The following is a 14,775-nucleotide window of genomic DNA, read 5'->3' as shown; positions in this document are numbered from 1 at the left end:
GTGCAACTGGGTCTGCGCTTGATCAGATCAGCCCCTTCAAAAGTTTTTACTGCGGTGTATTGGTGGTAGAGCTTGATCTTGCAGAATTCCTGTTTCATTTTAAGTCCGGTGGTGGTGGTTGAAGAGCAGGTGTATGAGTGCCGTACCCTTTCTGTAAGGCTGAGATTGAGATAGCAGGCTATGAAAGTAGCATTGCAGCTGCAGGCCATGTGACAAGCTTTAAGAGCGTGTGCTTATTGTAGCCGAGAAAGCATCTCAAACATTGACCTTCCAGCCTTTCCCCATCTGTACCTGTTTAACATACAGATGGGGGTAAAGCACATTTGGGCTTGGCAGGACCCCTGCCGCCCATGCGGAAGGAAAATGCTTTTAACCAGCACATAATGAACTACGCGCTCTGGTTTTCACTCTCCTCTGCCCACCTCCCTCTATGAAAAAAAGTTGGGGAGGGACCCATTTCCAGCTGTCTCCGAATAGGAGCTCCTGGGATGACAAGAGCGAGGCTCGGTCCAACCCTAGGCAAGGAAATTCAGGACAGTGTTGTACACGTTTGAAACTGGCTAGCAGCATCCAAGTGCACCTTTGAAGCACAGGTGTAGCGAGCTGTGTGGTGCCGTTACCTTTTTGATTACTCTCCTGCCTTGGCTCACATGCGGTGTTTGAGAGACGGTGGAGCATTTTGTAGTTTTAACACTGCTGGTGTTGCATCAGCTGAGGGTTTTTTCCTTAATCTGCAACAGTGGCCTAGATTTCTTTTGGGAAAGGTCTTCCTCTTTTTGAAACATGAGTGTCAAAGTGGAGAGTGCATCTGGGAGAGACCAAGATCTACGTCCACCAGTGGAAGAGAGGATGAAGGATTAATTAGGGCTGAGGATTAATTGAGATTTTCACCAACTCTACCAAGTCTCTCTGTCCTTTGCCCCTTTATTTGGAAACACTTGGCTCGCTAGCAGGAGGGCAGTAACTGGAATGTCTTCTAAATAAAAGTAGAACTGACTCTGTGTGGGCAAAATTCCCTTGTTGTGGACAAAGTCAGACCAGATGGCCATTAGGGACTCCTTTGGCCTTCAAACCAGTAAGAGACAAGCAGACACCTAGTGCACTCAAACACTGTGGAGTATATCAGAGAAGCAATCTCCCTTTCTGAAGCCTGCCAGGCAGCTACAGGATCTCAGGCCTCAACTTTTAGTCTGGAACGTCCTCTGATCTCCTTTTGTGTCATACACCAACACTCCCCCTCTCCTTGCTTCCTAGCTTTCAAGTTTCTTTCCCTCTGCTCACTTTGCTGCAGTCAGTTGCTGTCAAGTGCGGAGATGAAAGCTCACTGCCCACGCGAGTAGAAGGGCGGAAGGTTGAACTTGCCAGCTGTCTCCTCTGCACATGCATATAGAAAGCAGGTGGGGAGTACACATTTACTCTCCTCATGAGATTTAGGTGTCCTCAGGGGCTCACTAGTGTTCTCTTGTGTGCCTCTGGGGTTTGCTACCCTGGCACGGTGATGTCTGTCCTTCTGCCAGCACAAGGATTTGCTCCTGGCCCCTGTGCAGGGCTGTCGCATGTGATCCTGGCGTGTCTACCTCCAAGTGGGCTTAGGTTAAAAATATATATTGTGTACAACTGTGAAAACTGTTGCCTCTCTTCCTTGACAGATCAATGAACACCGCTGCCTGATTTTTTCTGAGCAATAATAATATGTGGCAGTGCAATTTTGACCTTCCCTTATAGTTTCAGTGAGTGGATGGCTATGAAACACACTGGGGGGCTTCACAGTTTGAGTGGGAAGCAAGGTGCTTTCTGTGGCCCCAGATTTTATCTACGCCACGTTCCTGCTTTCTCAGTGACTGTTGGGTTGATTTAGATAGCCGGGAGAGAGCTGGTTGCTGCTTCTGTATTGGGGAAGGTAGAAAGGGAAGGGAGCAAGTTGATAAAGTTGAGCCTCATCCACAAAGCAGAGCACATGGAAAGGGGGTGCCTGTTGCTGCCACGGAGCGAGTGGGAGCACTGCTGATTTAATGGCTCTGGGGGAGGAGAGCGTCGCATTACTTCTTCACTCAGCATTGATGGGGGAGGTAGCGGGAGAGCCTATGCCACTACATCCATTTTTCTGAAGTTGGGTGACGCTGTTTTGTTTTTGGGTTGTTTGGTTTTTTTTTTTTTTTGTATTATTGTAAGTTTGTAAAGAATGTAATCTGTCTGTTGGGGGCACAAGGGGAAAGGGGGCCCTTTCTCTCTTTGGGTGAGGCTGTTCTTATGTTGCTGTGTTTTTTGTTGTTGGGCAGGGAAGGGATTAGTGGCCATGGGGGCAAAAGCCTGGCCCTTGTCAACTGCTTGCAACTGTCCCAGGGCAATGGGAGGGTGAGCTGATGCTGCAGCAGAGACCTCCCACACCAAGCTGTGAATCACCACCCTGCCTGCATCCCTCAGTGGGGGGGAATCTGACCTGCATGGGGCTTTGCACTGGGGTGTTTTGCTCAAGGGTTGGTCCTGCTCGTCTTTGGCTCTGTTAGAAACTGAGCTGGCCAGCTGCCCATGCTCTCTAGAAAAGGTTGGATACAATAGCCTGAATTTCTCAGTGCAAGAAGGAGTTCATTCTGGCACTTCTTGCCCCAGCACTTCTCTTGCAGCAGGGCCTCAGGTGCTGCACCTCTCCATCGCCCGCTGCCCAGGAGCCCCAGCTCTCCCCCCCGCCTCCCTCCCCGTCCCGTAGAGCACAGTGTCAGGGATCCTCTTCTCTCTCCTGCTGCTGCAAAGTTGTGTGAACTTTCCTGGTCAATACTGGAAAGGGGAATGCTATTTATTTTTATATTGTGTATATTTTGTCTTGGTCTGCTGATTACCTTTGTTCCCCAAGAGCGACAGTTACCTCAATAGTTAGTTTAATACTGTGTGTTGGGTAATTTTTTTAAATAACTTTTTTAAAAGCTTGATCCTTGGAGGTCTGTAGATTTTATTTCCATATGAATTGGTTATTTTGTATAAAGTACGTTCTTAAAATAGCAATCACCCTTGCTGTATGTGTGTTTTCTTGTCTCCTGGATGGTCTCCCTCTTCCTTTGTAAGGAGGGAGCGGATGGGGGTGGGAGGAGAACACAGGACTTTTTTCAGACAGGCAAAGCCCTGGGCTGCAGTCAGACATGGTTGTACCACCTGAAATCCATTTACAAGAGAGCACCTGGAAAGCTAATTGGGATCATTTCCCCTTCCGAAACACTGCTGTCTGCCTATGAACAACCCAGTTGTGGAAACGAGATGGTGTCACTGCTTTCCCCCACAGTCCCTGGTGGGCTGTGGGTTTTTCTGCAGCCCAGGTGTGCTGGAAAGCTGACCTCCCTCCCCAAAACACCATGCGGTCTTGGGGTACAGGTAGTCTGTTCCCCCATATTCACCTGGAAACCTCTCTGTTTTAAAAAGGGTGACTGCCCTTGAGTAAAGCCTATGGAGTGAGGCTGCTATAAAGGAGGAACTGATAAAGCCTCTGTGGTTCCCCTTTGTGCTGCTTTAATGCTAAGCAGCATAGGGTATGATGGCCCTCGGGGGCTTTTTGAGGAATAGGAAGGCTTTTGAGCTCATGTGCAGTGGTCTGAATCCATATCGGACCCAAAATGGTGCTTGTCATTTGTTGTTTATTAAATCTCTCGTGTGAGATGGGGCAGTGGTTGCAGCCCTCCCAGCAGAAAGCTGTTTAAAGACAACGTAGCTCTTCCTCACGGGGGGTTTCGGCATCAAAACCAGGAACTGGCCGTACCATTTAATGTGGGAAGGTGCCTGCTGTAGGCGTGTGGGGACAGCTTGCACTTCGCCCTTTGCTCAGCTGGCCCCTGAGTAAATAACTTGCTCAATTTTGCTGATCCAGCAGCTTTGCATCAGGACAAAATCAAGGTGATTTTCCTTAAAAGTTGGTGCCAGCAAAAGGGGGCACGGGGGAATGAATGGCAGAAGGCTGGGGGCACAAAGGCTCCCAGGCACACGCTGCATGCCCCTTCCCCTTCCTCCCGAGCTCTAGCTGGTGAAAGCTCCCTCTGTCTCCTCCAGGGCTGGTAACAGATGCTCTTGCTCACATCTTCTCCTGCCAAAACAGCTTTGCAGCATAGCCTGCTTCTGCCACAGGCTCCATCTGCCCCTCCTGCGGGAGCCTCATGGGGCCGGGGTTGCTCCCAAGCCCAGCACACTCCCCTGGCTCTCGGCACCAAATCTGCCTCTGCAAGGAGATGCTTAAAAAACATTTGTCTGTGATGCAAGACGCCACACTTGGTGGCCAAACCAGGGGCCTCATCCTGTCCTTGTAGCTCTTCTTTACCTCTGTGCACCCTAAGGAGTGAGTTCATCCCCTCAGGCCAGCAGCATTTTACAAAAATGGGTAAATGAGCCCCAGTGAATTAACTGTTCAAGAGCTGACTGTAAATTCCCAGCACATCCCCACTGCTGTGGCCATTCAGGGACTCGCTTCACCTTCTATGGCTTGATCTGAGAGTGACTTATCCTGCTACACACTTGCATATTTTTATGTGCAAAGAAGCCCGCAGGAGCGGAAGCTGGCACCTTCCCACCCCTTGAGCGTTTGGATAAGCCTGAGACATGATCTGCTGCACCCCGACATCTTGAGTGCCCCAAAACAACCAGCTGGGTGTCAGAGATGTCCCTGCTGCCCCGGGCAGGCGGCTGAAGCCGAGCAATCCAGAGAGCACTTCCCGGCACGGCCGCAGCTCCGGGCCCTGCAAAGGCAGTTTGAGGATGTCGGCCCCTCCAAGCCGAGCCGGAGCGAGGTAAGTTGTTCCCCGGGGACAGATGAAGGGCTGCTCTCTGTCACGTATCCCCCTTCCCCCTCTCCCCTCTGCGGGGGCCAGAGTTCGGGGTGACGAGAGCAAGCTGTCCAATTTAGGAAGGGGAGGAATTCGGTTGCCCCATCAGTCCCAGGAAGCCTTTGGGTCAGAGGGGATTGGCAGGGGGAGATTTCTAATCCTGGGGCTAAGCCTGCACTGAGTGGAGCCAACACTAATTGGAACCAGCCCTGGGGAAGGGGCGGAAAGTCACTTCTCTTAGAGCTGCCTTGCAGCTCAGGCAAGGACAAAGCTTATCTGTGCTATAGGAAATGCCACGTCCTAACCTTGACAAGATGCTATCGTGAGTATAACAGTCGGTATCAAGCTAGGCCACGTGTCCCCTTAATTCTTTACATTTCTTTCATCTTTCTGCTGTCCACAATTTTTGTTTCTTTTCCTCCTTCCTTCCTTCCATGAGTTGGCAAAACTACCGTTTGTACTAAGAAAGAGCTTTCCTGAGCTCTGAGGCTTTAAATTCTCAATTTCCATTCTAGCCTTCTTCCTGAGAACTGTGATGCTTCCCACCTCCAGCTTTTTGTCCAGCCATCTCAGATTAGCTCACTAGTCCACAAAAGCTTGTCTCAAAGATGGGTGCACAAATCAGTTCCAATGGGGACCAGTTTAGTGCCCAGTTTCGGAGTGGAAATAAATGGCAGCCCCTCACCTCCATCATGGGGCAGTCCCTGGGGAAGCTCCAACTCCAGGAAAACTTTGCCAGAACTGATAGTGCATATTTGGGGGGTGCCTAACAGCAAGGGAAAAACTGGAATGCCCTTGGCACCCATCAGTGTTTTAGGAAGGGTTTATTTGTTTTGTTTTGTATATTTCCATAAAAATAAAGAATCCTACAGGTAAAGTTCCCATCTTGAATTTACCTATTAGTCACCAGACTTCAGTGTGGGAGATACCACCTCACACAGGAAAGCAGGACTAAGGCGTTTGGGGTAGCTCAGGAGGACTCCGATTTAGGCTAAAGTGAATGGTTTCTATTTTCAGGAATGTTTAGTTATAGGAATTAGAAAAAATACATCCACTCACAATTTCAAGATTTTGATTTTTGTCCCACATTGAGATGTAAAATGCAATTTCTCCTAGCAGATGCGGTTCTCTTGGGGTGAGACTCCCCCTATAGCTCCTCCAGCCTTCAAAGTGTCAATTTTTGTTTGGTGGAGAAGGCACAAGCACAGAAAGGCAAAGCAAAGCTGCCTGCCTGACAGGGCAGCTTTCGTCCCTGGCAGGGGGGGATGGACCCAAATGCCTTGCCCCCAGCCATAAGCTCAGTCTGAGAGTGCAGTACTGTTGCGTATATATATTTATACACAGTGAATGTTAGGGTTTCCCAAGAACTAACAAATAAAAAAGCAAACTTGTTCTGGACCATTACAGGAGCCCTAAAGGCTGGCCCCTAGATGGGGAGCCCTGAGGGCCCTGTGCTTGCCCAGCAGGGAGGAGACAGAGGGGCTTTGCAGGAGGAGGAGGAGATGGTTGGAAGGGGCAGGGGCTCACCATGGGCCTGGGGCAGCATCTTAGGGCTGTCCCCTCCTCCTCTGTCAGCACCAGGAGGCCACATGTTCCCTGCCCGATTTTTTAAATTCCTTTCCCAAGGAGGCTGCCAGTGTGGAGGGATCGTAAAAAGTTCAGCCCCTTGTCACAAACGCACCCGTTCTTCCGGGGCCGGTGGGCAAAAGTTGTTTGCAATTTCCTCGGGCCATGACCTTTGTTTTGACCATGGCAGAGGAGGATTGCAATCCATCAAACCCTCGCCTGGCCCACGCCAGCGGTGGGGGAGAGGGCTGCCTTTGGCTGGTGGAGGAGGGGGTGCCTTTACAAGGGGCAGGGGGACACAAGGACACAGTTTTGCCCCAAGGGTTTGGTCAAGAGGCAGGGGGGACGCCTCGCTGCTGGCTCAGCCGGCAGTTCAAGCTTCCCCAATGGGGGGATTCAGTGAGGGAAACTGCACCGCGTGTGCCACATGCTGTGCTCCTGCCAGAGAGATTTGAGAGAGTTTGCTTTAATTTTCTTTCCCCAGAGGGATGCTGGATCACGATTTGCTGCATCAGCAGAACGGGGAAAGATGTCTAACAGGGCTTGTGCCTAGAGCCAGCGCTGCAGACTGGCTGGCTGTATCAGGACCATACATTTAGCAGGAGCTTGGACAAAATGGGAGATACCAGCAGATTTACCACCTCCAAAGCCCTGGCTGCTGATGGTCCCTGACATTTCCAGGTTGCACAGGTTTTCGGAAGATCCCACACCACTGCATTTTGTTAGGAAAATCAGCGGCAAACTAGAATCATCCCCTGGGAAACCGCTCTGTAGGAGCCTGCCTCTCCGCTCAAGTTCCCAGCAGGGCAATTCATCCCAGGAGCACGTGTTCCCCTGCAGCTGGGTATCCCCTTTGAAGACATACCTACATATGAAATGAACCTCCCCCGCGGAAATGCAGCCTGCACTTACCAGTCTACCTCGCTTCCCTTGGCTGCCTGCCCCCATCTCCCCTCTCTCTGATCTCCTCTTCCCTAGGGAAACACATCCTACTGCACTTCCCCACTGCTAAATACAGATTCCCTTGGGAAGTTACTCTGTCACAAATCCACCTTGTTCAAGCCCTTGGAGAGCACCTAGATTTTGGGGCAGAAGGGAGGGTTGCAATATTTCACCTGGGCCCTTGTGTAACGCCAAGCATGGCCTTGCAACACCCAGACCATTCTTTCCAGCCCAAGCACTTGCATGGGAACCAGGGTACTCTTTTTTCCTAGGAAGGAGCTGTGTGCTGATTTCCAAGCACAACAGACGATGATGTGGAGAGTTGTGCTGCTTGGTTCCTTGTTTGATGAGGATCTGCTGAGCTCAGGGAGGAGGATAAGGGAAGGCAAAGAACTTTTACACCTCAAACTGAAAATTTTGCGCTGGGGGAGGTAGCTTCTTGGAGTAGGAGGAAGAAGATGGAGGCTCGCATGAGTTCCCTGGAAAGTCTGTAGAAGACAAGCCAGACCTCTTTGTAGGCATCCCCCTCCTCTCCTATGTCAATCACTGTCATGCTTTGTAGCCTGGATGCCTGGATTCCAATGTCACTTCTCCTCTGCAGCTCTCTTCTCACTCTGGTTTTCCCCTCTGCACCTGTGTGCCCGCTGCCTGACTCACACCAAACCCAAACCTCTTTTCTGCCCTTGTCCACATGGACATCCCCAACACCCAGCTCAGCGCCCAGCTCCCTGAGAGCCAGCCCGGCCCACCAAAACGCATATCCCCTCCCCTGGCTGACCTGCCTCCTGCCCCGTGCCCTGCAGGTTCCAATGGTTCCTGGTGGTGAGACCCCCCTCCCAGGTTGTGAAACGGCTTCAAGAGCATCCAACATCTCACTGCTTTCCTCTAGCTGCCAGGAGGCTGCTACAGAAGAGGTGCAGTGGTGGCATCCCCCAGGAGAGCTAAGCCCCCTGTCCCAGTCTGTCCCATCAAGAAGATGCCCTGAGCAGGGCCAGGAGCAGCTTCTTCTCCAGGTGGACAAGAACGAAGCCTACCACTGAAACAGCCTTTTTGTAGGGGTCAGACCAGGGTTTGCTTTGCTGGTGCAACCCACCACGAGCCCGATGTTGAGTCTGGAGGAGGAGAGGACGGTGACCATCACACGAGCATGCATGCTAGCTGCCATCCCGTGTGTGCAACCAACAGGCATGTCTGTGGGCATCGTGCAATGGGGCTGCCTGCAATTTGGCAGCATGGGGGGGTAGGGGTCATGATGGGGCACGCTTTGCTGCAACAGTTCAGGGAAATCTACCCTGGTCTGGGGGCCTTGCAGGGACAAGGCTGCTCCTGTCAACAGGGACAGAAGTACCCTAATTCAGCCCTCTGTAAGGCCAGAAACCTGTCAACAGTGTTTATTGCCAAAGCTTGTGATTCTGGCATGCATCCAGGCAGGGCTGGTTTCTCTGTTTGCCAAGCTGCAGGTGATGTTACTTGAAAGTCATCATTCATTTAAAAACATTGCCTGTAAAGAAAAGCTTGAACGCCCTCCCTGCTCACACGGCAAGGGGAAACAAACCCTTTTCCCTTGTAAGCAAATCTCGCGGTGGGTGTTTAAAGCACTCGAGTCAGCAGCACAGGGGCTCAACGTCTTTGACGTCCCATCGCGTGGTGACCACTGCTGCAGCCGAACGGGGCCAGCGGCTGCGGGCTCGGGCTGTTCTGCAGAGGATTTTGCACCGTGGGTGCTGGCCCAGGGCCTGATGGCATTTAGGGCCCGTCACCGCCAAAACAGCAAACATGGCCCCTCCTCACCACCCTGCCCAGCATACCCATGCCCACCTCAGGGGGCACGTGGTGCCGGTTGGCCTCAGGGTGCCCATTTTCAGGCCTCACTCAAATTAAACCCAGGGCATGTGCCCCGAAGGTTGCTCTCCTTTCCCCAAGCCTTGCTTTAGCTGATCTCCCTCCCTCCCAGGAGCCCCTCCATGCTGCGGCCTCAGCTCCCCCATTGCTCAGAGAGGTTTGGGGGGGCCGAGGCCGGGCACGGCGGCCGTCACCCCAGGGCATTTGTGGGTGTGGGAACCGCAGGGAGCCAGGGCCGGACACCGCTTGGCTTCGCCAGCGCCTGTCTTTTCTCTGGGGCTGAAGGCTCCTGCCTGCTTTGAAGGAGAGGGTGTGAGGAGCATGGGAAACAGCAAGCATCTTGCTTTGGGTTTTCATCCTCCTCTCCCAGTCACGCATGTCTCTGGGCCTGCCCTATAGGCAGATGTATGGCGGATGCCCACATGCCAGATGTCCTGGGAGATCAAAGTGACTGCTCACTGCATCCTTTGTTCGCGCATGCGTACTCACACCCCTGCACCTCCCAAAAGACTTATAACTTATGCTTTCTATCTTCTGTCCAAGATATTTCCTTTCCCTTCCTTTGTTTGCTTTCCAACCCCCCTTTCATCTTTGGCACTCCTTGCAGCCCAGGCCGCGCCAGAAGGGAAAGGCACCCTTTGCTCCCATTAGCAGCATCCAGCGGTGGTGGTGGTGGGGGGGGTGCCTTGCAGGTTTTCCACCCCACTTCCCTGCCTCTGGGGTTTGCTGCTTCTTGGGGTGGGAGATGAAGAGATCCGTCACCCGGGGTGTGTGAGGGGGTGGGGGAGCGCTCTGCGGTACCCCTGCACCTCCCAACCCACCCAGCACAGCTGAGCAGCTGAGGGGTGTTACAGCTCCACATGGTGACAAGGAAATCCCCCAGAGATGCCTGCATTTGCCCCCAAAAATTTTTGCAGCCCTCTGATCCCCTCATGATCCTGTGGGGGTTTCACAGTCTCAGCCTCTGGGGAAGCCCTGAGACCCTTGGAGATGTACCGGGGACTGAGTGCGATGCAACAATCCTAGCACAGAAGTTGCTACACACACCAGCATGGAAAGCCTTTTTGGTACATCAGTGGTCTCCAAAGTGGGGGGCAGGCAGAACAAAACACCATTGGGGTGCAGGAAGAAAATACTGTTTGTGCTAGTAATAAATAAAATGATATTTAGTTAATCTTTTTATCATCCTTTTTTAATTTTTAGCTTTGATATGTTTTATAGTGTACATAATGTTAGTACAGTAGGACATGTATATAATTTATAAATAAACATACATATTGGGGGTATATGTCCCCCAATAGATGTATTTACTTTTACCGATAGAGGTGCATAGTCAAAAAAGTTTGGAGCCTGTTAACCTAAATCACCAGCCAAAAGGTTGAAATCAAAGCAGAAGGGGGATGCCCTAATGCCAGCAACTCACTCATCAACATGGAGATCTCTTTACAGAAATAAATCAGCTGAGCTTTGGTCAGCTCCAAGGGTTTGCCTCTCTCCTCTTTTCCCTCGCCGTTACCTAGTGAGGGGTCAGGAGGTTTACAGAGGCCTCGGGCACAGAGCCAAAGCGAGCACAAATGTCCCTGATAGGTGCTGCAGACGGGGGATTCCCCTTTGGAATTGCACAGAGCAGGGAAACATGCACTTTCGCCATCTTCCCACTGTGTCAGGTCTCCCCTCCTCCTGAGCTGGCGGGTAATTCATAAGTTAAGCAGGCTCTTGCCCAGTTCTCCTTGCAGAAAAGTCATGAGCTATATTTTTTTTTTTTTTTTTTTCCACCTGCACCACGGAGAAATGCTGTGTCCCCAGTGCACGGTGCAGGACAGCCACCTCCTGCCTGGAGGACGGCCCTGCTCCTGCCAGCCATCGCTTTGGACAAGCACGCAGAGGTTAGCTGTAGTGATGGTGGTGCCCCTGTGAGTGGCCAGCCTGTCTCCGCAGGGAGCGTGGCGGGGCTCTGGCCCGGTGCTCTGGCCCAAGCGCTGGACTCCAGCCCGCTGCCAGCCCACCATGGCAGCGGGGCGAGAGCCAGCTCCAGCCCCGCTACACATCCGGACGCAGCCATCACTTCCAGTTGTTGCACGTAGCCGGTGCTTAATGAAAAAGGGAAACGCAGGATGAAAAAGGAATGATTAGTACAGAGCAATAAAACCGATCAGATGCAGGGAAGCTATGGTAGCAATATATTAAATAAGGAACAGAAAAAAAAAGCCAGATGGTTGCTTCAATTTACAATTCCAGATGACTTCACGAGAGGTCACTTGGTGGAACTGAAAGGCAAATGCTTCAGGTTGAATGAGAGCAAACAGTTCATGCCTGCCAACATAATGCGTACAAGCCTGAGGAGTGTCCTGCTGCAGAATGACATTGACATATCTGGAGTAATAACATTTTTAATTGTTTTTAATAGGTTAGCACCTTTCATCTGCATTGCAGCAGTAGTTGCTGTTACGCTAGGATGAAACTTTCGAAAACGCAAAGATTTTAGCACATGAGTGATGAAGTGCTCAAGATCTTAGTCAAGAATGGTTTCCCATGGACACAGCACAGCAGAGCTTCCTCTGTGTGGTTTATTGCCACAGGTGGGACATGGATGTCCTCAGCATTAACAATTTTCATGTGCCAATTCCTGAAGTCCAGTGATGCTGCAGACTCGGGAGACCTTGTTGCTCCACCAGCATTTCTTCTCCTAGGGACAGTTTCCATGCAGGGACTTCTCCCACATCAACCAGCACTCGTAGGGTAGCCAAAGGGCCACTACAGACATTGTGGGATGCAGTTGTGTTGTGGTTTGAGCCTGAACAGCAGCCAACCACCACGCAGCCGCTCTCTCCCCCTTCTCTTCTGGCAATAAGAAGGGATAGAGAGCCAGGCTTGGGGTTTGAGATAGGACTGGGATGGGAAAAATCACCCCTTTATGGTCATGAGCAAAAGGCAGACTCACTAGGGGAAGAAAAAAAGAACATACATTTATTACAGACGCTAACAACACGTAACAGAGTAGGACAGTGAGAAGCATTGCCACATCTTGAGAACACCTTCCCCCCACCCCTCCCTTCTTCCTGGGCTCAGCTCTGCTTCCCATATCTCTACCTCCTCCCCCCAGTGGTGCAGGGGCAGGGAATGGGGGGGTGCAGTCAGTGCTGCCACTTCTTCCATCTTCAGTGGGGGGAACTTCTTCAACTTCTTCCCCCTGCTCCATTGTGGTTTCCCTCACACAGGAGACAGTCCTCCACAAACTTTCTCTGACATGAGTCCCTCCCACGGGCTGCAGCGTTCCCCACACTGCTCCGGCGTGGGACACCAACTTTCTCCGACTGGATTCTCTCCCATGGCTGCAGCCCTTCCTGAGCTGCTCCGGCGTGGGACACCCCCGCATGCTGCAATCCTCCCAGTGCTGAACTACAACAGCGGGGCTACCTTTTCCCTCAAGACCCCGGCCTTCTTCAGGCACAGCACCTTGATCATCCATGTGAAAAACACAGGCCATAAATCAATGTCTGCTCCACCGTAGATCTCCATGGGTGGCAGGTGGGGCTTCCCTGCTGTCTCACCACAGGATACAGGGGGGGTCTCTGCTCCGGCACACCTCCCCCCTCCTTTCTTCCTCTGTTCCTCCACTGACCTTGGTGTTCACGCAGCTGCAGCAACTCCTCCTCACAAGTCTGACTGCTCGTCACCACGTCCCTTCTTAAATACATTATTGTGGAGGTGCGGCTGACTGGCTCAGGTTTGGTGCAGAGGTGGAGCTGACTTGGAGCTGGGGTTGCTTCGAGAGGCTTCTCACAGGGGGCCACCCCTATAGCCCCCTCCCCTGATCCCAAAAAACCCCACCACTCACTCAAACCGAGGACACGTGCCATCAGCCCAAACTGTTCTTCCACCATGTCATCCCGCCAGCCGTCCGGAAGGTCTGTGAGAGCTGCTGATGCTCTGGGGCAGCACCCACCTAGCAAAGGCTGCACAGTGAGCATGCTGGTTTTACAGGCACAAATGCCATGCGTGGCTTTGGGGGTGTGGGTGTTTGCATGCGGGTGCCCACATGCATTTTTTTAATCATGCCATGAGAGTGACATAGTGAGTAGACGTCAGTATGCCCATATAGGCATGGGGATAGCTGCATATGCGTTTATGTGCGTGCAGAACATGTATAGGTATCTGGGGTGTCTCATCTCTGTCATTTGTGGATCTAAAAGTATCACCCCTCAGGGGTGTTTGATTCATACTGATCAGTACACAGACACACAGGGAGCATGTGGGGCTGCTGGCTATACATACGAAGTGTGTGGAGTCTTGCCTGTCTGGGCAGCATTTAGACATAGGTAAAGAGCACAACCATCAGAGAGTAAATGGTTAAATAGTTGCTTTAGTGACCCAAGTTCAGCCTAGCAGCAAAAAAAAAATGTGATCCCAGTAGGCACATCTATTATAAAACTTTTTAAACCATTATATAAGTAATCTGTGGAGCTCGTTGCAGGACATCTGAGAAGCCACTTGATATCTTTACTTGAACAAGGACATATCTCTGTGTTTAAGAGCAGCATAAAATACTATCCCATTTTTAAGTGCTAAAAACCTTCCCAGAGCATTATGACTCAGAGCCAATTACCAGCTGAAGTCAGGAGGGAATTTCTTTTTGTCATACAGTCTATCAGGACCATTTTTGGATTCTTGTACCTTGACACCAGAAACACTGCTGCTGCTGCTGCTGGGCGGCCTTGGGCTGGTGCATGCAGGTATGTTTTGGGATCAGGGAACCATGGAGCATGTTTCTGCCACTGGCAGATGGTAGGATGAAATCCAGGATCCTGAACAGCCCCAGGGGTTGCAGTTGGTACTGGGTTGGGTATGTGCAGCCACTCGGTGTTTAGGTAGGGGATGTGTGGGCCAGGGACTGTCTGTCTGGAAAAAGGAGCTGACCTCATGCAAATGCTTTTGGACACAGGATGGGAAAGGGCCTTCAGAAATGCTGGGAGGGACCATGCTTAATAGCTTCGCTATGCAGTGTCTCACAACACATCAGCTTTGAATGACCAAAAATAATGTGGTAGCCTTGATTTCCACAGCTTTTGATTTCTATCATGTAACATGTGCTGGGAAATGACATTTTTTGGCATGTGGTCAGGATGATTCTTAACCTGAGAATGTTCCTGTACAGATGTTTTTCTTGCTTTCTCTAAAGCGAAGCCAAAGAAGTGGTATGGGATGCTCTGAATGAGATGCTTAGGAAGACAGATTTGGGGTTTCCCAGCCAGCTCTACCTTGGCTGAGAGCAGCAGGAGCTTCCCAGCCCTGGAAAGGCCTTCTTGTCACGGCCTGTTCCCTACAAACACGTTTGAGAGGCAGGATGGGAGCCCCCACCTGCCTCTCTGAGCTGCCTGTATCAAATGGCAAACACAGCCAAACTGTGCCGCAGTCTGTCTGTGTTCTCACTCAGGGCTAAACACCTTTTGCAAGTTGCTTTACTGCAACTGGGGAGTCTTTGCTCCCCAGAATAGCAGCTGAGTTCACTTAACCAAGGAAAATTTTTTGCTTTGAATTTTCCTCTGGGGTAGTTCGCTTTTATTTCCAAATCCTTCTGTTCTTCATTTACTGCAATTTCTTTGGAATTAAATAAATGGGTAACTTT

Source organism: Tyto alba, unplaced genomic scaffold (assembly GCF_018691265.1).
Source record: "Tyto alba isolate M040663 unplaced genomic scaffold, T.alba_DEE_v4.0 Super-Scaffold_21, whole genome shotgun sequence".
In the NCBI taxonomy this organism is placed as follows: Eukaryota; Metazoa; Chordata; class Aves; order Strigiformes; family Tytonidae; genus Tyto; species Tyto alba.
Note: the sequence above shows the minus strand (reverse complement) of the source record.